The sequence below is a fragment of the Agelaius tricolor genome, unplaced genomic scaffold (assembly GCF_023055355.1).
Source record: "Agelaius tricolor isolate 1412-34295 unplaced genomic scaffold, bAgeTri1.0.p SCAF_23, whole genome shotgun sequence".
Lineage (NCBI taxonomy): Eukaryota > Metazoa > Chordata > Aves > Passeriformes > Icteridae > Agelaius > Agelaius tricolor.
This window is the reverse complement of record NW_027269283.1, coordinates 13,691,826-13,707,741: the sequence shown is the minus strand read 5'-3', so window position 1 is coordinate 13,707,741 and position 15,916 is coordinate 13,691,826. Positions and strand designations below refer to the sequence as shown.

The 15,916-nt window shown below is 39.2% G+C and overlaps 1 protein-coding gene across 9 annotated transcripts in view; it reads right to left on the bottom strand.

The window, feature by feature from the left end:
- SULF2 (sulfatase 2) overlaps positions 1-15,916 on the bottom strand; it is an 84,494-nt gene that overhangs the window by 51,396 nt on the left and 17,182 nt on the right. The window contains exon 1 of one of the 9 annotated variants that reach the window (XM_071447054.1): positions 1,191-1,213. The exons of 7 other annotated variants lie outside the window; for them this stretch is intronic. The gene's annotated coding sequence lies outside the window, so the exon portion shown is untranslated. Of the gene's footprint in view, positions 1-958; positions 1,126-1,190; positions 1,214-15,916 lie in introns of those variants that run through there. One more of the 9 variants, XM_071447058.1, reaches the window with a different exon arrangement.

Genomic DNA, 15,916 nt, shown 5'->3' with positions numbered 1-15,916 from the left:
TTCCCAGTGACACACAGAGAATTAATTAGTCCTCTGATAGGTAAAATTGCTATTTGGATCCCCCAAATACAGAATAATAAACACATTTTTCTGCACCATATGCAACACCCAACAACAACTTGAAAGAAACAAAGAATTATTTTGCTATTTTACCTGTTATCGTCACACATTTTTATATAATAGATGCAGTCTTTTACTTTAATGATAATTATATTAACTTGGGTTAAGTACAGTAAAAACCACAGACTTATACTTCTGAAAATACTGTAAGGGAATGAGTGCAAGTGCTTCAAGATAGAAAAAGTAGGCAAAACCAGATATCATTACACAAATACATCCTACCAAATAAACACTTTTTTTGGAGCCGTATACTGCCTGTGTGTGGGGGGGGCGATCTCCCTGTGTTTATACATCTGCAAACACACAGAGGCGTGCAGATACACACACTGCCCAGATCGGTCCGCTGATGTGCCGAACGTGAAGCCGAGCGCTATGGTACCCAGTTGTTTTCTGGGACCCGTTTTCCGCACAGCCTCGGCGCGGCTCCCTCAGCCCGCACTCTCGGACGCCCCTGCGGCCGCCCAGGCCCTCTCCCATTGGCGAGGGGACGGCACGAGCCCCCGGCCGGTCCGCAGCCCACGGCTGCAGCCAGCGAGCGCCCACCCGCCGGGCCGGGCCGGCAGGGCCGCAGCAGGGCGGGGGAGCTCCGCAGAGCTTCCAGCACGGCTGGCGGGGGCCGGTGGGACGACATCGCCCCCAGTCCCCGCCCGCCCCTCGGGCCCCCTCGCTCAACTTCCAGCCCCACCCGATCCTAACACAACTACCTTAGACTCGCCGCCCAGCTTCCCGGCGATAGCAGCCTGGCTCTGTAGCCAGCAGCCTCACAAGCGGCACGGCCGTCCCTAGCCGCGAGGCGGGGCGGGGGCTCCGGATCTCCCCTCTAGCACTCCCCACTTACCGCGGAACCGGCGCTCAGCCGTGCCAGGACAGGGCCGGTGCACCCACCGCCCGCCGGCAGAGCCCGGGGCCCGGTGGCGCGGGGAAGCGCATCCTCCGGCCGCCGTGCTGGGCAGCAGCCGAATCCCGTTTCCCAAAGAAGCGTTTAGAGGAAGCGCTCGGGCGGGTGCTGCCCCCGCCTCTTCTTCCTCCTCTCCCTTTTTCTCCTCTTCCCGTTTAAAAAGTTCATTTACCTCATGGATCCTCCTCCCGAGTTTGCGCAATGCCCAGCGGCGTGCAGGGAGGAAACCTGTCCCACCAGCCCCAGGCTTGTTCAAAGTCCAGCGACAGCACCGCGGCGAAGACGATGGCGCAGCCCCGCACCCCGGCGCGCACGGGGAGGCCGGGAAGGTCCCAGAGCCAGCCCCGCTCCAAAGAGAAGGGGCCGACGCTGAGCTCCCGCCTGGTGCACAAAGCCTTTCTAACCGAAGGGGATAGTCCATGGCGGGCGGAAGAAGGGGAATTTAATTGCCCCTCATAGTCTGTGCTCTTCTCGTCCCCTATCGCTAGCGCTTGCGAGTGCTGCCAGCCCCACGCAGCAGCTACCCCTCAGCCCCAGCGCTCTGGGGCGGAGGACGGAGGGGACGAGACTCCAAAGGGGCTGAAGGCCTGCGTCTGCCCCGGACCCTGCCCCGAGATACCTGTGAGGGTGAGCCTAAAGACTTCTAAAAGGTCATGCTAACACAGACGCCGTTCCACTGGTGCAGTTGAAATTAAAGGGCCCGATATTCATTAGTAATTAAGAAAAGCTTAACAAAGCTCTTCGAGGTAGAGACTGTGTTCACAGAAAGTGCTGCCTACACCACTTGCAATCAGTTACATTTTACTCCTGGAATTTGTTTGACTAACTGTCTAAATTGGTAAGTTCTTCACTGGACACTTTAAAGACCTCTTTAAGAAAGTATCTTTAAAAGTACCTTTCAAAGATACTAGCAGATTAACACGCTAAAAAAAAAAACAAAAAACCCACACACACACACACACAAAAACCACCACAAAAACCATAAGAATGAATATATGCTGATAGTGTCAGACATTCAGCACAGGTTACCCCAGAAATTCCTGACACTTCTTATTACATCTAATATTCTGTCCAGTTTATGATTTATTAGGACTTTTGCTTTAAAACAACCATTGCCCCCAGTGACCTCATCTGGGCTGGAGAAGGCTAACAGTCTTGAACAATTTTTCACTGTTGGGTCTGTTCTTCTTCTTCTAAGGCTATGCATAGACAGGTCCTAAATAAACAATTTGGGGTGTTTAAACATCTTGCCATATGATACTGTACAGTGAAATGGCACACACTTCCTCCAAACACAAGGATGTCACTTCTAAGTTAACAAATGTGCCCCTGTATGGACAAGAATAAGCAATAGAGGTGAAACACTGTATGTCAGTACTACAGCGTTCACACTAGGGGCTGCAACAGCACAACTGTATTGGAATAAATAAACCACTGCATAACAGGGAGTTACACTAATCATAGACTCACATGATGTGCATAAAACAGGACCTACATCTCACTAACACTGTGATAAAATTCTTTTACTGCTTTCTGAGATAACATTCAACATTTAGCTAGCAACTTTCAACTCACAATGAAACAATTCACAGGATTTTACAACACACATATGAGCCAGGATGTCCTGATTCTGCACATTTTAGACATAAATTAGTGTCTAAAGGCAGCTGAGTCACCCAGAGTCAAACAGCCTTTCAGGCCAGGAACAGAACAAGGAGCCCAGCATTCCTCTGCCCTAACCACAGACCAACAGTTTGCAACCTGCCACATGCAACCTCTATAAACTACCTCTAAAGGGACTGCAAGCAGTAACTACAAAGCCAAAGAAAATACTAAGTTTGCTATACAGTGGTTCACATTGAAGAAGAAAATTTACTATCTCCCTATTTCTAGAGGACTGCGAGTGGGATTTTCCATTTTAATAAACACATGACCTAATATAAAGCTACAACTTCATTAATATAAACTACAAGCATCAAAAGATACTAAGAATTGTGTTAGTGACGTTAGTCTAGGAATCTAAATTTGATTTCATGTCACTGGAAAATCTGTCACAATAGATTGCTCATTTCAACAAAAGAGTACATTCACCTCACAGGGAGTGCACATAATTTCCATTAATGTTAATGGGAGTTATGCAAGTGCATTAAAAGGATAATACAGCCCCTGCTCTGAAACAACCCTGCAAAGTGGAAGGTGCTTCCTCTTCAAGAGAATGGCATTTTCATCTCATGCATTTCAAAAGAACTTGATCTGGCACGGTTACAAAACAGGATGAGTAACAACTGTTATGCATCCAGACTTAAAGTGGTTTAGTATTTCAGCTAGTTTTCCTATTGCCAGAAACTCACGGGATTCAGATGTATTTAAAATACTATGGTTTGTTTGAAGCCTAAGGCAATAAAATAATGTGAAATTACTGGTAAAACAAGAAGGTCTGAAAACTGACTCAAGCAATGATGAAGAAACCTTTCAAGTATCTCCTTTTTAAATAAAGGAAGTAATTTTATTCACTAACTGGAAAAGGATTCCATTGGTATATATGGATCATCATAGCTGATGAGAGTTCAAAAGATAAATAAAAAAGCAAGATCATTCCTTTTCACTGCCACGCCAGATAAACTTCAGATTTCTCTCGCAGCATGCCATTGAACAGCTTGAATTTATTTTACTGTACCTCAAATAACAAATGTTGCCTATTATCTAAATAATTTTTCTAAAATTATCCTAGGATTTACCTATTAAAGCTAGGAGAAAACAGACATGCAGTCATTTCTTGAAATATCAGACATCCATTTACGTTGTTCGCCACAAAAATTCCTTCAAAAATTTAATCTGGAGGTTCTCTGCCCACCTTCCTCTCAAGTAGTATAACACAAAAACAGTGCATGCTAGACTATTAAGTAAACTATGGAGTCGCATGTAAAGGGGAACCACTTTGATCCACCTGGCAGACAGTGGGGGGTCCACAGCATTATCTTTTACTCAGTCCTGAGACAACAGCTAAAACTTCAGGGTGTAAGAAGCACTCAGGGCAACTGTCATAAGGAAAGGGCAGCATGTCAATGACACAGAGAAGCAACTTCTGAGAAACAGGAAGACAGTCAGGAGTCCAAAAGTCATTTAAAAAACCCTCAAAAGTAGAAGATAAGCAACATGCTGTGTGAAGCGTGTCTTTTTCATAGTTGCCAATATATTGTGCTTTCAGAGCTTGTATATTGTCCTCAAGTCACATGAAACAGAAAAACAGGGTTGGGTTTCACACTTTTACATGCTTAGCCAATGCCTTCTAACTCTTCTTCAGACTTACTACTCTTTAGCTTTATATTAATTCATCATATGCAAACCTCTCACACCATTAGTCATTTAGATTTCTCCTCTCTGCTTTCATGTTTCTTAATGTGCACACACATGCTTTGAGCCATCTTTAAAGACCTAAATATAAAGCCAACAACAGAACATGAGCATGATCTCTCTTGCTTTTCCTCAATATAAATTATTACAGTAATAAGTCCACAGTTATAGTAATTACACTGGTCAGAGCTCTTATGGCAGAGTTTATAGAATTTTATTTTTTATTACTTTAAACAACTATATTTCAGTTGCATAAAATGTGTAAATATTGCTTCAACAACAAATTAAAATGCCATTAGGAAGGCATAAACAGCATAACATGCTCTACTCCTTGATCCCTCGACATGTGTTTTATATGACAGACATCAGCTCAATGATTTTAAGGGCAATTGCTTGACACTCGCCTTTTAAAGTCAAGCTGCACTTCCAATAAATGTTCAGTAACATTATAAGGGAAAATGACTTATACGTTTTGAGGTACTGCAAAAAGTGAAAAAGGGGAATCCTGCCAGGAAAAGCAAGGGAGAAGGGGGAAAAAAAATCACCTAGTTTGCCTGATCCAAATGCTAAGCCTCATACTCTTCTGTGTGAAAATAAAGATTAAGTATAGTACACTGAATTTAGTTACAACTACAAGTTTGCAACACTTAATATAATTCTAGTTTAATATTAATAAAATTAATTTTGATCATAATTTGTAACAGTGAATGCAAGCTTTTCAGCAAAATATTGAAGCAACAAAGATGATGAGGAGGCTGTAACAGCAATAAAAAGAACACCCTAGTGCACTGACAAAAGTCGTAGTTCATCTATCTCAACAACAAACCCAAAACAAATCCTTCCTGCAATGCTAAAGAGAAATTCATAAGAAAACAATAGCAGAATCCTGAAGCTCACATATAAAATTACTATCTGTGTCCTGAGTATTAATACTATAAATAATGCTCAAGGATGCATTTGAAGGATGAAGAATGTTAACTCAATGAACTACTGTTGGTCACACAGCCCATAAAAAGAACTGTAGCCTGCATTTACCCCATTTATAAGTGACCCTTAAAATAGCAGCCTGTAAGTCAGTAATAATTTAGTAATTTATTTTAATAAAGAATTTTCCTTTTTATAAAGAATTCATATTTTTCTTTTGTGCATCCTGATCTTATTTTCCTTTGTTGGCTTTCAACAGGTGGTACTACAGTGCTCAGGCTGCCTCCTCTTCCAACACCTGGATGTTTTATGGATATGAAGCAATGGGCCAATCATCAACTGAACACATTGTTTAATTTATGATTAGCTGCACTTTCAGCACAATTTGGTATGTGATGCAAAATGTGAAATACTACTATACTATTTTTTGCTAAAAATTCTCCTAGGGAAGAAAACAGTCACTCCCTTATGTAAATAACATTTCCTAAGAAAATAGTAAAGTGTGTGATGATAAAATACTCCATGTCTATCTAAAAACAACTACGCTCTGATTTGTATGTATTAAAGCAGAAAAACATAAAATCAACTGCTAAAGAGGATGGCTAGAACAGCAGGCCTCAGCACGACGACCTGGAAACACTGACATGCAGATGTCTCAAGAAATGACTGCATGGCAGTGTTTCCTGAGGACCCCTGGGCACTCACCACTAGCCAAGGGCCTCCTCACATGACTGCACTGGCTCCATATATCCCCAGCAGCCCCGTCCTAGCACCCTGAATGGTCACCTCCCTGTCCTGCCTCTGCACATTTCACACACTGGCACGGGTATATATTCTGTGTTATGCACTTTTTGCCATAGAAAGGTTTTGTTTGCAGTCTTTGGGTTTAGGTGAACTTGATGCACCCACAGCAGAAGTACTTTCACTTACAAAGACCTGTCCTGTAGACACAAAGTCCAACTGGATGCACCCGGACTTTACCTCTATCAGGAAAGCTAATACTACTAAGAAAAGCTACTTACTCTGCTTTTCATTGTCTTCTAATTACCACTCTGCAGCAGCTCTCCCCCTCTAGCTCAAGTATTTTATATAATAAAATACATATATATCTCTGAATCTGACCAAATATTTATATATTCTAAGCTGGGCTTCAAATGGATACTAGCAAGAAATATTAGGAGAGAAAATCACACAACTCTATGCATTTTGCACACGCAGAAAGTAATTTTCTTGTTCTCTTGCCTCAATAGCACAAGTGAGGCAAAGCTTATGGTGGGTTGTGATACCTCTTATTAGATCAACTGCTACAGATGGGAACGAACAGACACAGCCTCAGGCATATGAAGTACTTCAGATCTGAAACAGAAGCAGCTATCTTCAAAGTTAAGCTGCTCTAAATTTAACAAATGTGTTAATCAAGCCATGTGAAAGAAAAGTAGTTCAGATCTCTGATAGAGGAAGGCTTGCTAAAAAAGAAAAATGAGACAGATTGTTAAAATAAGGTAGTAACTCATCTGCTGAAAAACACAGACTTGTTACTGAGGTGGGAGAAATGAGAAGAGAGGTTAAGAAAATTACAATACATCTTTAAAACCTATGTCTAATAAGTCTATCATTTTTACCTTTTATCAGAGTCATGAATTTTAATATTAAGGCTTATCTTTTGAAGGTGTTTTGTGGATTTCCCTTGAGGGTCAGGACTCATTCATCAGAGATGGAGTAGTTACTTTATGAGAAATGTTCATCTACCAGTCACTGGCATCTCTCTTTCTGATCATCTGCAAGGACCTTGAGGATTTTTTGATTCCCTTTGTGTAGGGTCATTTGGTGCATTTGCGTATGCAGGTTACTTCCTCTGGAGACCACAGAGATATATCAGCAAGTACATATGCAGTTTTGATAGTGTTATGATAACTTCATTACTGGTAATGTGCAGTCTTTTGAAAGATATAATGTGCATTCTTAAAATAGAAACTACTATAATTTTGAAAAAGTTGGTTTTTAATGACAAATCAGTTTCATTTTTTTCCACCAGGTATCAAGGGTAGAGATTATTTATATAATGTTTGAGGGACATTAAAGCCATCCAAATTCTTTCTATTTGTTCAAGACAAAAAAGACATTGAAACAGAAACATGTGCTGCCCCTGGCTAAAGAACAGTTTACTTTCATTTCTAAAATGTTAAAAATAAAGTTGAACCTATATATGAGCTTTAGCATCAGTGCCCTCCCTTTAGAGTTTACAATCTTCCATAAGGTAGTGGCAAGTTTTCTGCATATGAAAAAACCTAGATCAAAACTACAATACTATATACCATTAATGGCCACTGGCCCCGTGATGTCTCAAATCACAGAATTCTTTGGGTTGGAAGGGACTTAAGGATCATTCCTTCCAATCTCCTGCCACGGCAGGGACACTTTCCTCTGTCCCAGTTTGCTCCAAGCCCTGTCCAACCTGGCCTTGATACTTTCAGTGATGGGGCAGACACAGCTTCTCTGGGCAACCTGCGCCACTCTCTCAGGTGCTACCCTCAGATAGAAGAATTAAACATCATGGTTGCCCTTCTGGCTTGGAATACATATAATTTCTGATTTCCATAATTATGTCTTATTCTGAATTCAGAGAGAAATTTATTAATAACTAGAAGCACAGTTTATTTTTCCATCACTGCAAAGCTCTGGCCATTATCAGTAAGTGACAAATTACAGGTAAGATATCTTACTTATAGTAAGTCTCATTTACAGGCCTAAAATAGAGAGGACTGATTTTTCAGAAGTAGTAAGCAGCCACACAAAACAGTTCTGAAAATTTATGTAGCTTTTTTTAAGCCCCGAAACTGTAGTTGAACACTCTTGATGTCTGGCAATGCAGTCTCTTTATTTGTACTTAGTTCACTTTGTGTTATTAGTATGCTCATCATTCTCATGACTGACTCCAGCGGTAATTCTTGAGAATCCCAAAGTACAGTCACTACTTCCCATGCCAAACAGGAGTGTCTGACATGACCTCTGAGTATATTTCCACAGAGATTATTTTTCACAGACAGGTTGAGCCTCACAGACTAGAGCTGCAAATCTCAGGACACTTGAAAAATTTCGTATGCCCAGTTTAGAAGTCCATATATGAAATGCCCAGAGCCTTCTGACTTAGCTCCACGCTTTGTCATCTTCTGTGCTGCTGCAGTGAGGCACAGAGATGATGCACCAAATAGAATGGCAAACAAGAGTTCTTTAGTCCCTTTTCACCTGAGAAGAAAAAGTGAAAGCTTATACAAGAAGCCTATAGTCACTAAAATGAAAAAAAGTTAAAAGACAAAATGACCAAGAAGATTTCAGCAGGCAATATATCCCGTTGCTGGAGGCAGAAAATTGATGGCTTGAGCTGCAGCCTAGGTCACAGTCCCAAAATCTTACATCGAGAGTATCACTACTGTTAGTTCCCTGATTGAGAAAAGGTCAACCCATGAATCTGTCTGCCAGAATATATTTTTTCTGGCTACATCCCAAACTGGCAGAAATACAGGAATAATTTAGATGGATCAAATGAATATAAACTGTCTGTATAGACAGTAAATAACAATAAATCCCTGTGTATAGGTTCCTTAACTTTAGGAAGGCAGTAAAAGCCAGGAGAGAAGAGAGAAGCAGGCCCAGAATGAAAGCCAACAAGAAACAATGGACTGCATGCAATAAAATTTAATACAGGGCATTTCCCATTCAAATGGGCCTCAGAGTTTAATGATGCAACCCGACTGATCGTATCAAACATAAATGAATTGCCCAGGAACACGCATAATTGGCAACTAAATCAATCACAGCCTCTGTTTGTGCCATCTTCCTTCTCTTTACTGGTAGAAAGCTCTTTTTCAAACTGCTTTTGCTCTTTCAGAAAGTTTTTTATTTCTTTTTATTTCTTCTATCGTTCAGTCAAGAATGTTAAAGAAAAAATGGTAGATTAATTACTTGAAAGAATTGGAAAACACCTTCGGATATTGTTTCTGCTTTTCCAGGGAAAAAGGGTTAAAATTAAAATAGCTGATTTTAATGCAATTGAAAGATCATTACCAGACTCCATGGCAAACGAACAGTACGTGTAATAAACGAAAAGAGGTTGCTGCAAGAATGCTGAGATGCCACTGAGCAATGGATCTAGGGGTCTAAGATAGCTGCAGCTTCCTGACCTCACTGTGAAAGTGAATTAAGTATCACAATCACTAGATGAAAGTTTCACAAAGAAGACACAAATCCTCCAGAACGGATTTGTGTAAGGTAAGTGGACTCCATATATCTAGGAAAGACATGCATATGTCTAAGTAGATCCCAGGGGGTAAGGAGGATACAAGATAAGAATAGATCAGAGTAGGATTTTTTCTGAAGAGGTAATAGGTTATGTGAAATGTAAGGCACAACAAGATTTCAAAGTTTTTTTTTTTTTTTAATAGGGAAGAAGTGAGGAAGCACACAAGAGACATGATGGTGAGAATAAAATCTGTAACAGTGATGACACATCCATTAAAAGCCACAGGATGAATTTAGGCATCTAGAATGTAACTGTGCAAGGAGTTGGTACTGAAAACTAAGATAATGATGAGCACTTGCACTCAGAATAGTTGAAGTTACCCAAGACTTCTCAGTGCTGAACACTGAGCCAGTTGTAACACCAAGCTTTAGTTTATTCAAAGATAGAAAGAAAAAAGCCAAAGATCTCACCACTGCTCTATTTTTCTAACTGAATGAAGAGCCTTTGCAAGTCTTTGGTTTGCCGTGAAGGGTCTCATTACAGAAAGAGGAAGCCATAGCCCCACATCTATGGAGATGTTGCTCTGTGCTGTAACACACGGTCCTTCGGGATCCCTGCTATTTTATCTGCTCCAGGAAGAAATTTCTATGCTTCTCTGAGCTTGCTCCCACCCACACACCTTTAGAAATGCAGACATATTTTACTGTGCAGAAACAGCTTTGTGATACCTTAGATATTACTGTTTTCCAGGATGCAAATTCAGAACTCTTAAAATACAGAATTTCAACTGAAATCCATAGCACTGCTTCCTGCAGAAGCTGGACTGGAAGGTTTTCTTCTCTGACATGTACAACTTAACTCTCAGCTACAAATGGCTAACAAATCTTTTCCAGTTATGTAATACTGCCTCCTCTCCATTTCTGTATATTTTCATCTTTGGTGAGCAAGGTCAGGAAACAAGTCCTGTCTCTAGCTAATCCTATCTGTTTGTCAATAACCAAATTCTAGGCATTGCTGAGCATATATCATTATTTTTTTCCATTATCCCATAAGAGCTCTATTTTTTATGTCCTTGGCATGTTTCTCTTTTCACTCCTTTAGCAATATTCCTTTATCCCCTGCTTTAGTAAGTGTAATTACCATCTTACAAAACCACATGAACACTTGCATCTTTGTACACACATTCACAGTAATCAACAATACTATTTCTTTTCTTTGCCAACAGTCTTGACAACTTTAAACTGTACAACAAGTAAACAATTTTAACTACAAAGTTTACATACCTGTTTCTTTATGCAGCATATAATTTATACTCAGAATAACAGGACCACAAGAGACAATGATGAAGAAGCAAGATTTTTTTCACTGCATTTTAAAATGGCAGCAGATGCCTTTTTTTTAGTCCTTGGAAGATTGATGATTCCATTACTTGCAGTATTCAGCAATTAAATCTCTGAGTTTAGGCTAAAGTGAGTACTTTTCCCTGCTTTGCATCTTCCATTACACTGTTATTAATCATGTTTAATCATTCATTTACCTCTCACTGCTACTGCATTTTGAGAGGACTGGCACATTATTGATTTTTGACTTTTACCCTTTAGAAGCTGGGTAAAGGGCTTTGCAGTTGCTTAATCAAAAGTGACATGATGAGGGCAGGGGAGCTGCAGACCTCAGCGAAATAGCAACTAAACAACATGCCAAATTATGAGAAAATTAAATTTAGAGTCAACAAAGAAAGCAAAATATAATAAACAAAAATTATAGCAGATAACCTCATGAGACCACAGAGTACAAAGCACTCCTTTGCCTTGCTAAACACGTTGCTAGGAAAGAGGAGACCAAGATTAAGAAGGAAGTTAAACTACAAATTCTCACAAAAAGAAAAATGCAAAGCCATGTTCTGTTACAGAAGTGTCAGTTAATGTGATTTGGCTCAAGCAAATTCTCAGTTGTTTATCAAGTCTTTTCTCAGAGGAAGCATCACTTCAGCACTCCATCTAGCAACTGTAACAAGAACAATACACAATGTAATATTTTGATAGCTGGCTTCTTCTCTGCTTGCTAAAAAAAAAATGGTATTTTTAAGTCAAAGAACTCCATTTGTATCTTTTTAAAGAGTGCATAGAAACCCTTAATTTCATCTACAATATCTAGCAAATTAGGCTGTAAACAATAGATATAAGTACATTATAAACCATAAGAACAGCAGTAATGTTGGCTTTGTATTTTAGAAGAAAGGCCCACAGGGGAAAAGAAAGTGCATAAGAGATTGTTAAAATTGTCAGGTTCTTGTACAACTGAGTTAGAGAGAAACAACTCGAAGGGGCAGAATTTGTGGACTTACAAATAAAAGAGCTTCAGTTCCTATTGCTCTTTCCTGAAATTCTCAGCTTTATTGGTTTTTGACCCTTGACATGTTTTGGTCTGTTTGTCCTAAGTTATGCCACCCCAATTCCACTAACGTCAGTGTAGAATATGAGAACCAGAGGAAATCAAATGAATTTATCAAGCAATATCTTTCATTAATGTGCTTATTTTTTCTGTGTATCGCATTATTAAAATGCGTAACACCCTGGCAAAAGACACTCTCATGATCAAACTACATGACCAGTACAACTCTCATCAGAAGTTTGCCATGCACCCTGCATCTACAGCACTTAATTGTCAGTAACTGTTTACTCTACGGCTACTATGCAGTAGTATTTCAGGTCACATGCCAGTGACCTCTCTAGGATCTCTGCTGCTGAGTAAAATCATATATTTTGTCAAAGGCCACTGCAAACATTCCACTATGACTTATTTTGCAAGTTAAATGGGAATATGCAAGGTGTGTCATCCATAGCATGACTTTAATCTGGCACAAAGAACGCAAGTGAAGTAGTTCTGATATGAAAGGTGGCACTACTGCAGGGGAGGTGCTGTTCCCTGGCTACGTTAACTGAATGAAGATTATTAATAAACTGTTTATGAAAGTGAAGCTGACCCCTTAGAATGTGATAAATGACAGAAGAAGTTCAAGAAAGGAAAATCAATAATGATGCATCTTTAAACATAGTACACATAAGGCTACACATGTGCAAACAGCATGGGGTAACTCCCCTGGCCAGATTTTCATCTGTCTAGCAAAAGAAACTGTCAAAAAGAAAGGGTCCTTCGGGAGAAATTTGAAATGGAGGATTTCAAGACTGTACCATACACAGAAATTACTAGTAAATTTTCAAAGCCTTGTCATGTTATACCTACAAGTTGTCTGAATTCCAGTTTTTCACAATCTGCTACATTTTCATTTACATTCATTTATAATGCAAGAAAATAAAATCGCAATGCTCTTACTCAAACAGTATGATTTGCAAGCTCTTGTATCAAAAAGGAAAGTAAAAATATAAAGTGAAAGGGAGAACATTAAAATTTAGGAAATGGTATTGTTCATACACTGTAATTCATGTATAGCCCACTCACTCTAATTGTACAATTAAAAATATTTTCATAAATGCTTCAGCATAGAGAATGCAATAACAAAATACAAGGATTGTATTTCTGGGGGTGTTCAGTGTCTTGGCAGATCAGAAGAAATATTGGTGGAAAGGCCTTCTGAACTCTGCTGAGTTGCTGAGTTCACTCTTAAGGACAGCGTATGTAAAAACTAATTGGTCAAAAAGCAGAAGGAAGAGAAAATGGAGTTACAAACCAAAAGTTTCTTACTAATCACTACAGCACATTTTATATATTTAATTTCTAAAATACAAGTGTCTTCATCCAAATAATCCTACCAATTCATGTAATGCACAATTTTCAGTTCCCTACTAACAAAAAAACCAGCCCCAGAAGGAGACAGCAACTATTTTTCTGATCCTATGTGGCAAAGTAGTGCCAAAGTCAGATGCTGTGGAATGTAACTACACTGTAAAAACAATGCAATTATGCCTCTGTTATATTTCATAATTTGAGTAAATTAAAGCAAAATGCTCAGTGCTCACACCAGCCAGCAGCAGTAAATTCCAGTAAAACCAGTTTAAATTTGGACTACTATTTTGTATAAAATGTTAGTGCTTAAGTAATGAAGAATTTGGTTGCTTGGGTTTCATGCAGTTGATTTTATTTTACATTGCATTGCAGGAAATCTGAGCCAAAGAAGCAGGGTAGAACACAAAACAAAATATGTTTGTTGGCACATATTTCCATTTTTTGACGTCAAACAGTGTTTGAAAATATGAACCAAACTTATTTGCCTATGAGACTTGAAAAGAATATTCACCATTTTGATTCAATTCTAATGATTGACATGATTACAGCTCCAGGCAATGAGTTGGTCACACAGCCTAACAGTCTGAAAAGAGCAGCAGCAAAATTAATGGAAGACAGGAATGGAATAATGAGAGTTTGTTAGTTACTTAGACCCCAGAGATCTTGAATTCCACAATTTCTGGTTGGCATCATGCACTGAATCACAGAAACATCCCAAGAGAACAAAACCAATAATAAAGCACACTGCATCATAAGATACCCACTCTGACTACCAAACAGTTAATTCAAACCAATGCAGTTTTGAGGATGTAACAGCAAAGGATCTAAAGCTAAAATAGTAAAGTGCTGGATATAATAAAGCCATTTCAGAGTGATAGTGCTGAATCATTAAACTTGGAACAAGTTTAATCAACAAGAACTCTTACTACACTGAACACAGAGGTAAAGCTGGCCTTGCTCTTGCTGTCTCTGAGGTTACATGATAGATTTTAACCATTGTTCAATGGCTGAGCAGACAAGAGTCACAGCATATCTGCTTCTTGGTATCCAGAAGGATACCAACTGGTCAAAAATATTCACTCAGGCAAAAAGGTACCTAATACAAGCAAACAGGGAGCCCCCTTCAACTTGCTAGCAGAGCAGGTAGTGCATGGGTGGCTTAGAGAAGATGTAGCTGTACACTTGTATTCCTCTTTCAGTGGCTATACATACGTGCTTTTCTTAAGTCCAGTTGCATGCTGATGCAGACTCTGGCATAGAAATTGGAAATAGGAAAAAAAAAAGCTCATTTTGGCAACAGGAGGCCTTCCTGAAAGCATAGTAACTGAACTCTGACACTACTCAGATTCTCTGAATCAACAGAGGCCATTCAATTCGACATCTGTTCGGCAAAGCTAATCACATTCAGTGTTTAAACTTTAGAGCAGACAGTGAGATGAATTAGAAATCTGAATTCTTAGCAAGTAGAAGAGGAAACTATTGGCAAGTTTTTAAAAGCCAAAAATTCCCAGGGTTCCCTTAGATGAAGAAAATGTGGGATGTTTGCTTTGGAGTTTTAACTCTCCACTCAGTAAACATACACTGTCCCATTAGTTGTCAAAACAAGTAAACTACTGTCCTAACAGCTCCAGTATTTGAAGCCTACTTTGCTTTGCAAATCAATTATTAAAACTGTTCTCTCAAGAAAAACAGATCCTTTCCCCATTTTTTTCTTCATTTACAGCACTGTAAGTGAACTATTTTACAAAACAAGCATTATTCCAATAAAGCAAATTAGCTGAGGTAGGTAAATCGCAAACTCATTGACAATAAGTTTTATGAAAAATTAAGTAGCTGACATACAGCAACATTACCATGAGCCTCTTACTCACACTGCTGTATTTCTCAGCATGACACAGGCACAACTTTGTTTCTGAGGTATAAAGAGACTCCTAATTAAATCTTCATTCTTCAGTGTACCAGGATTTATTCTTCTTTATATGAGCTCAGATTATTCTATTTAATGCTGAAAAATGTTAATTTTCTGCCTAAATTCACCAAATTACAGATGGGATTTCCTTAGAATTCTTTGTTGTTTCCAATTTCTTTAAAATAAAGTGCAACACATTATTTTGGTTGAAATTAATTGCACTATTCCAGTCCCCAGAATAGGCATCTGAACAGCACCATTCTTAAAAAAATTTCAGTTTAACATATGGTTAGTATTTTGGAGTGATCTTAATCCACAGTCATAAAATTCCACGTAATTGCCTGTGTCTCAATGGCCTTAGGCTTTGAATACAATCACTGGTCTTTGAACACTGCCTGTCACTTTTAGTGCTTGAGTATTGACATTGTATCTCTTTTAGGTTCTTTTCAGCCCTTTAATGACAATGCCAATTAATAATGCATCATTCTCTCTCCTCTAGGTAATTTTAATTGCTGTAATTTCTGTCCCTAGACAATTCTTGCACTACAGATGGAATCTATACTACCGTAGCGATTTAGAAGATCACACTCTCAAGGTCCTTAGCAGATAAACAGTACAATTTCAAGTTTACAGACATCATCTTTAATTGACATCAATTACTGTTCAAGGAAACAAATCATGATATTACAGGTAATAAACAGATCATTTTTATGTTCTGGAGCAGTGT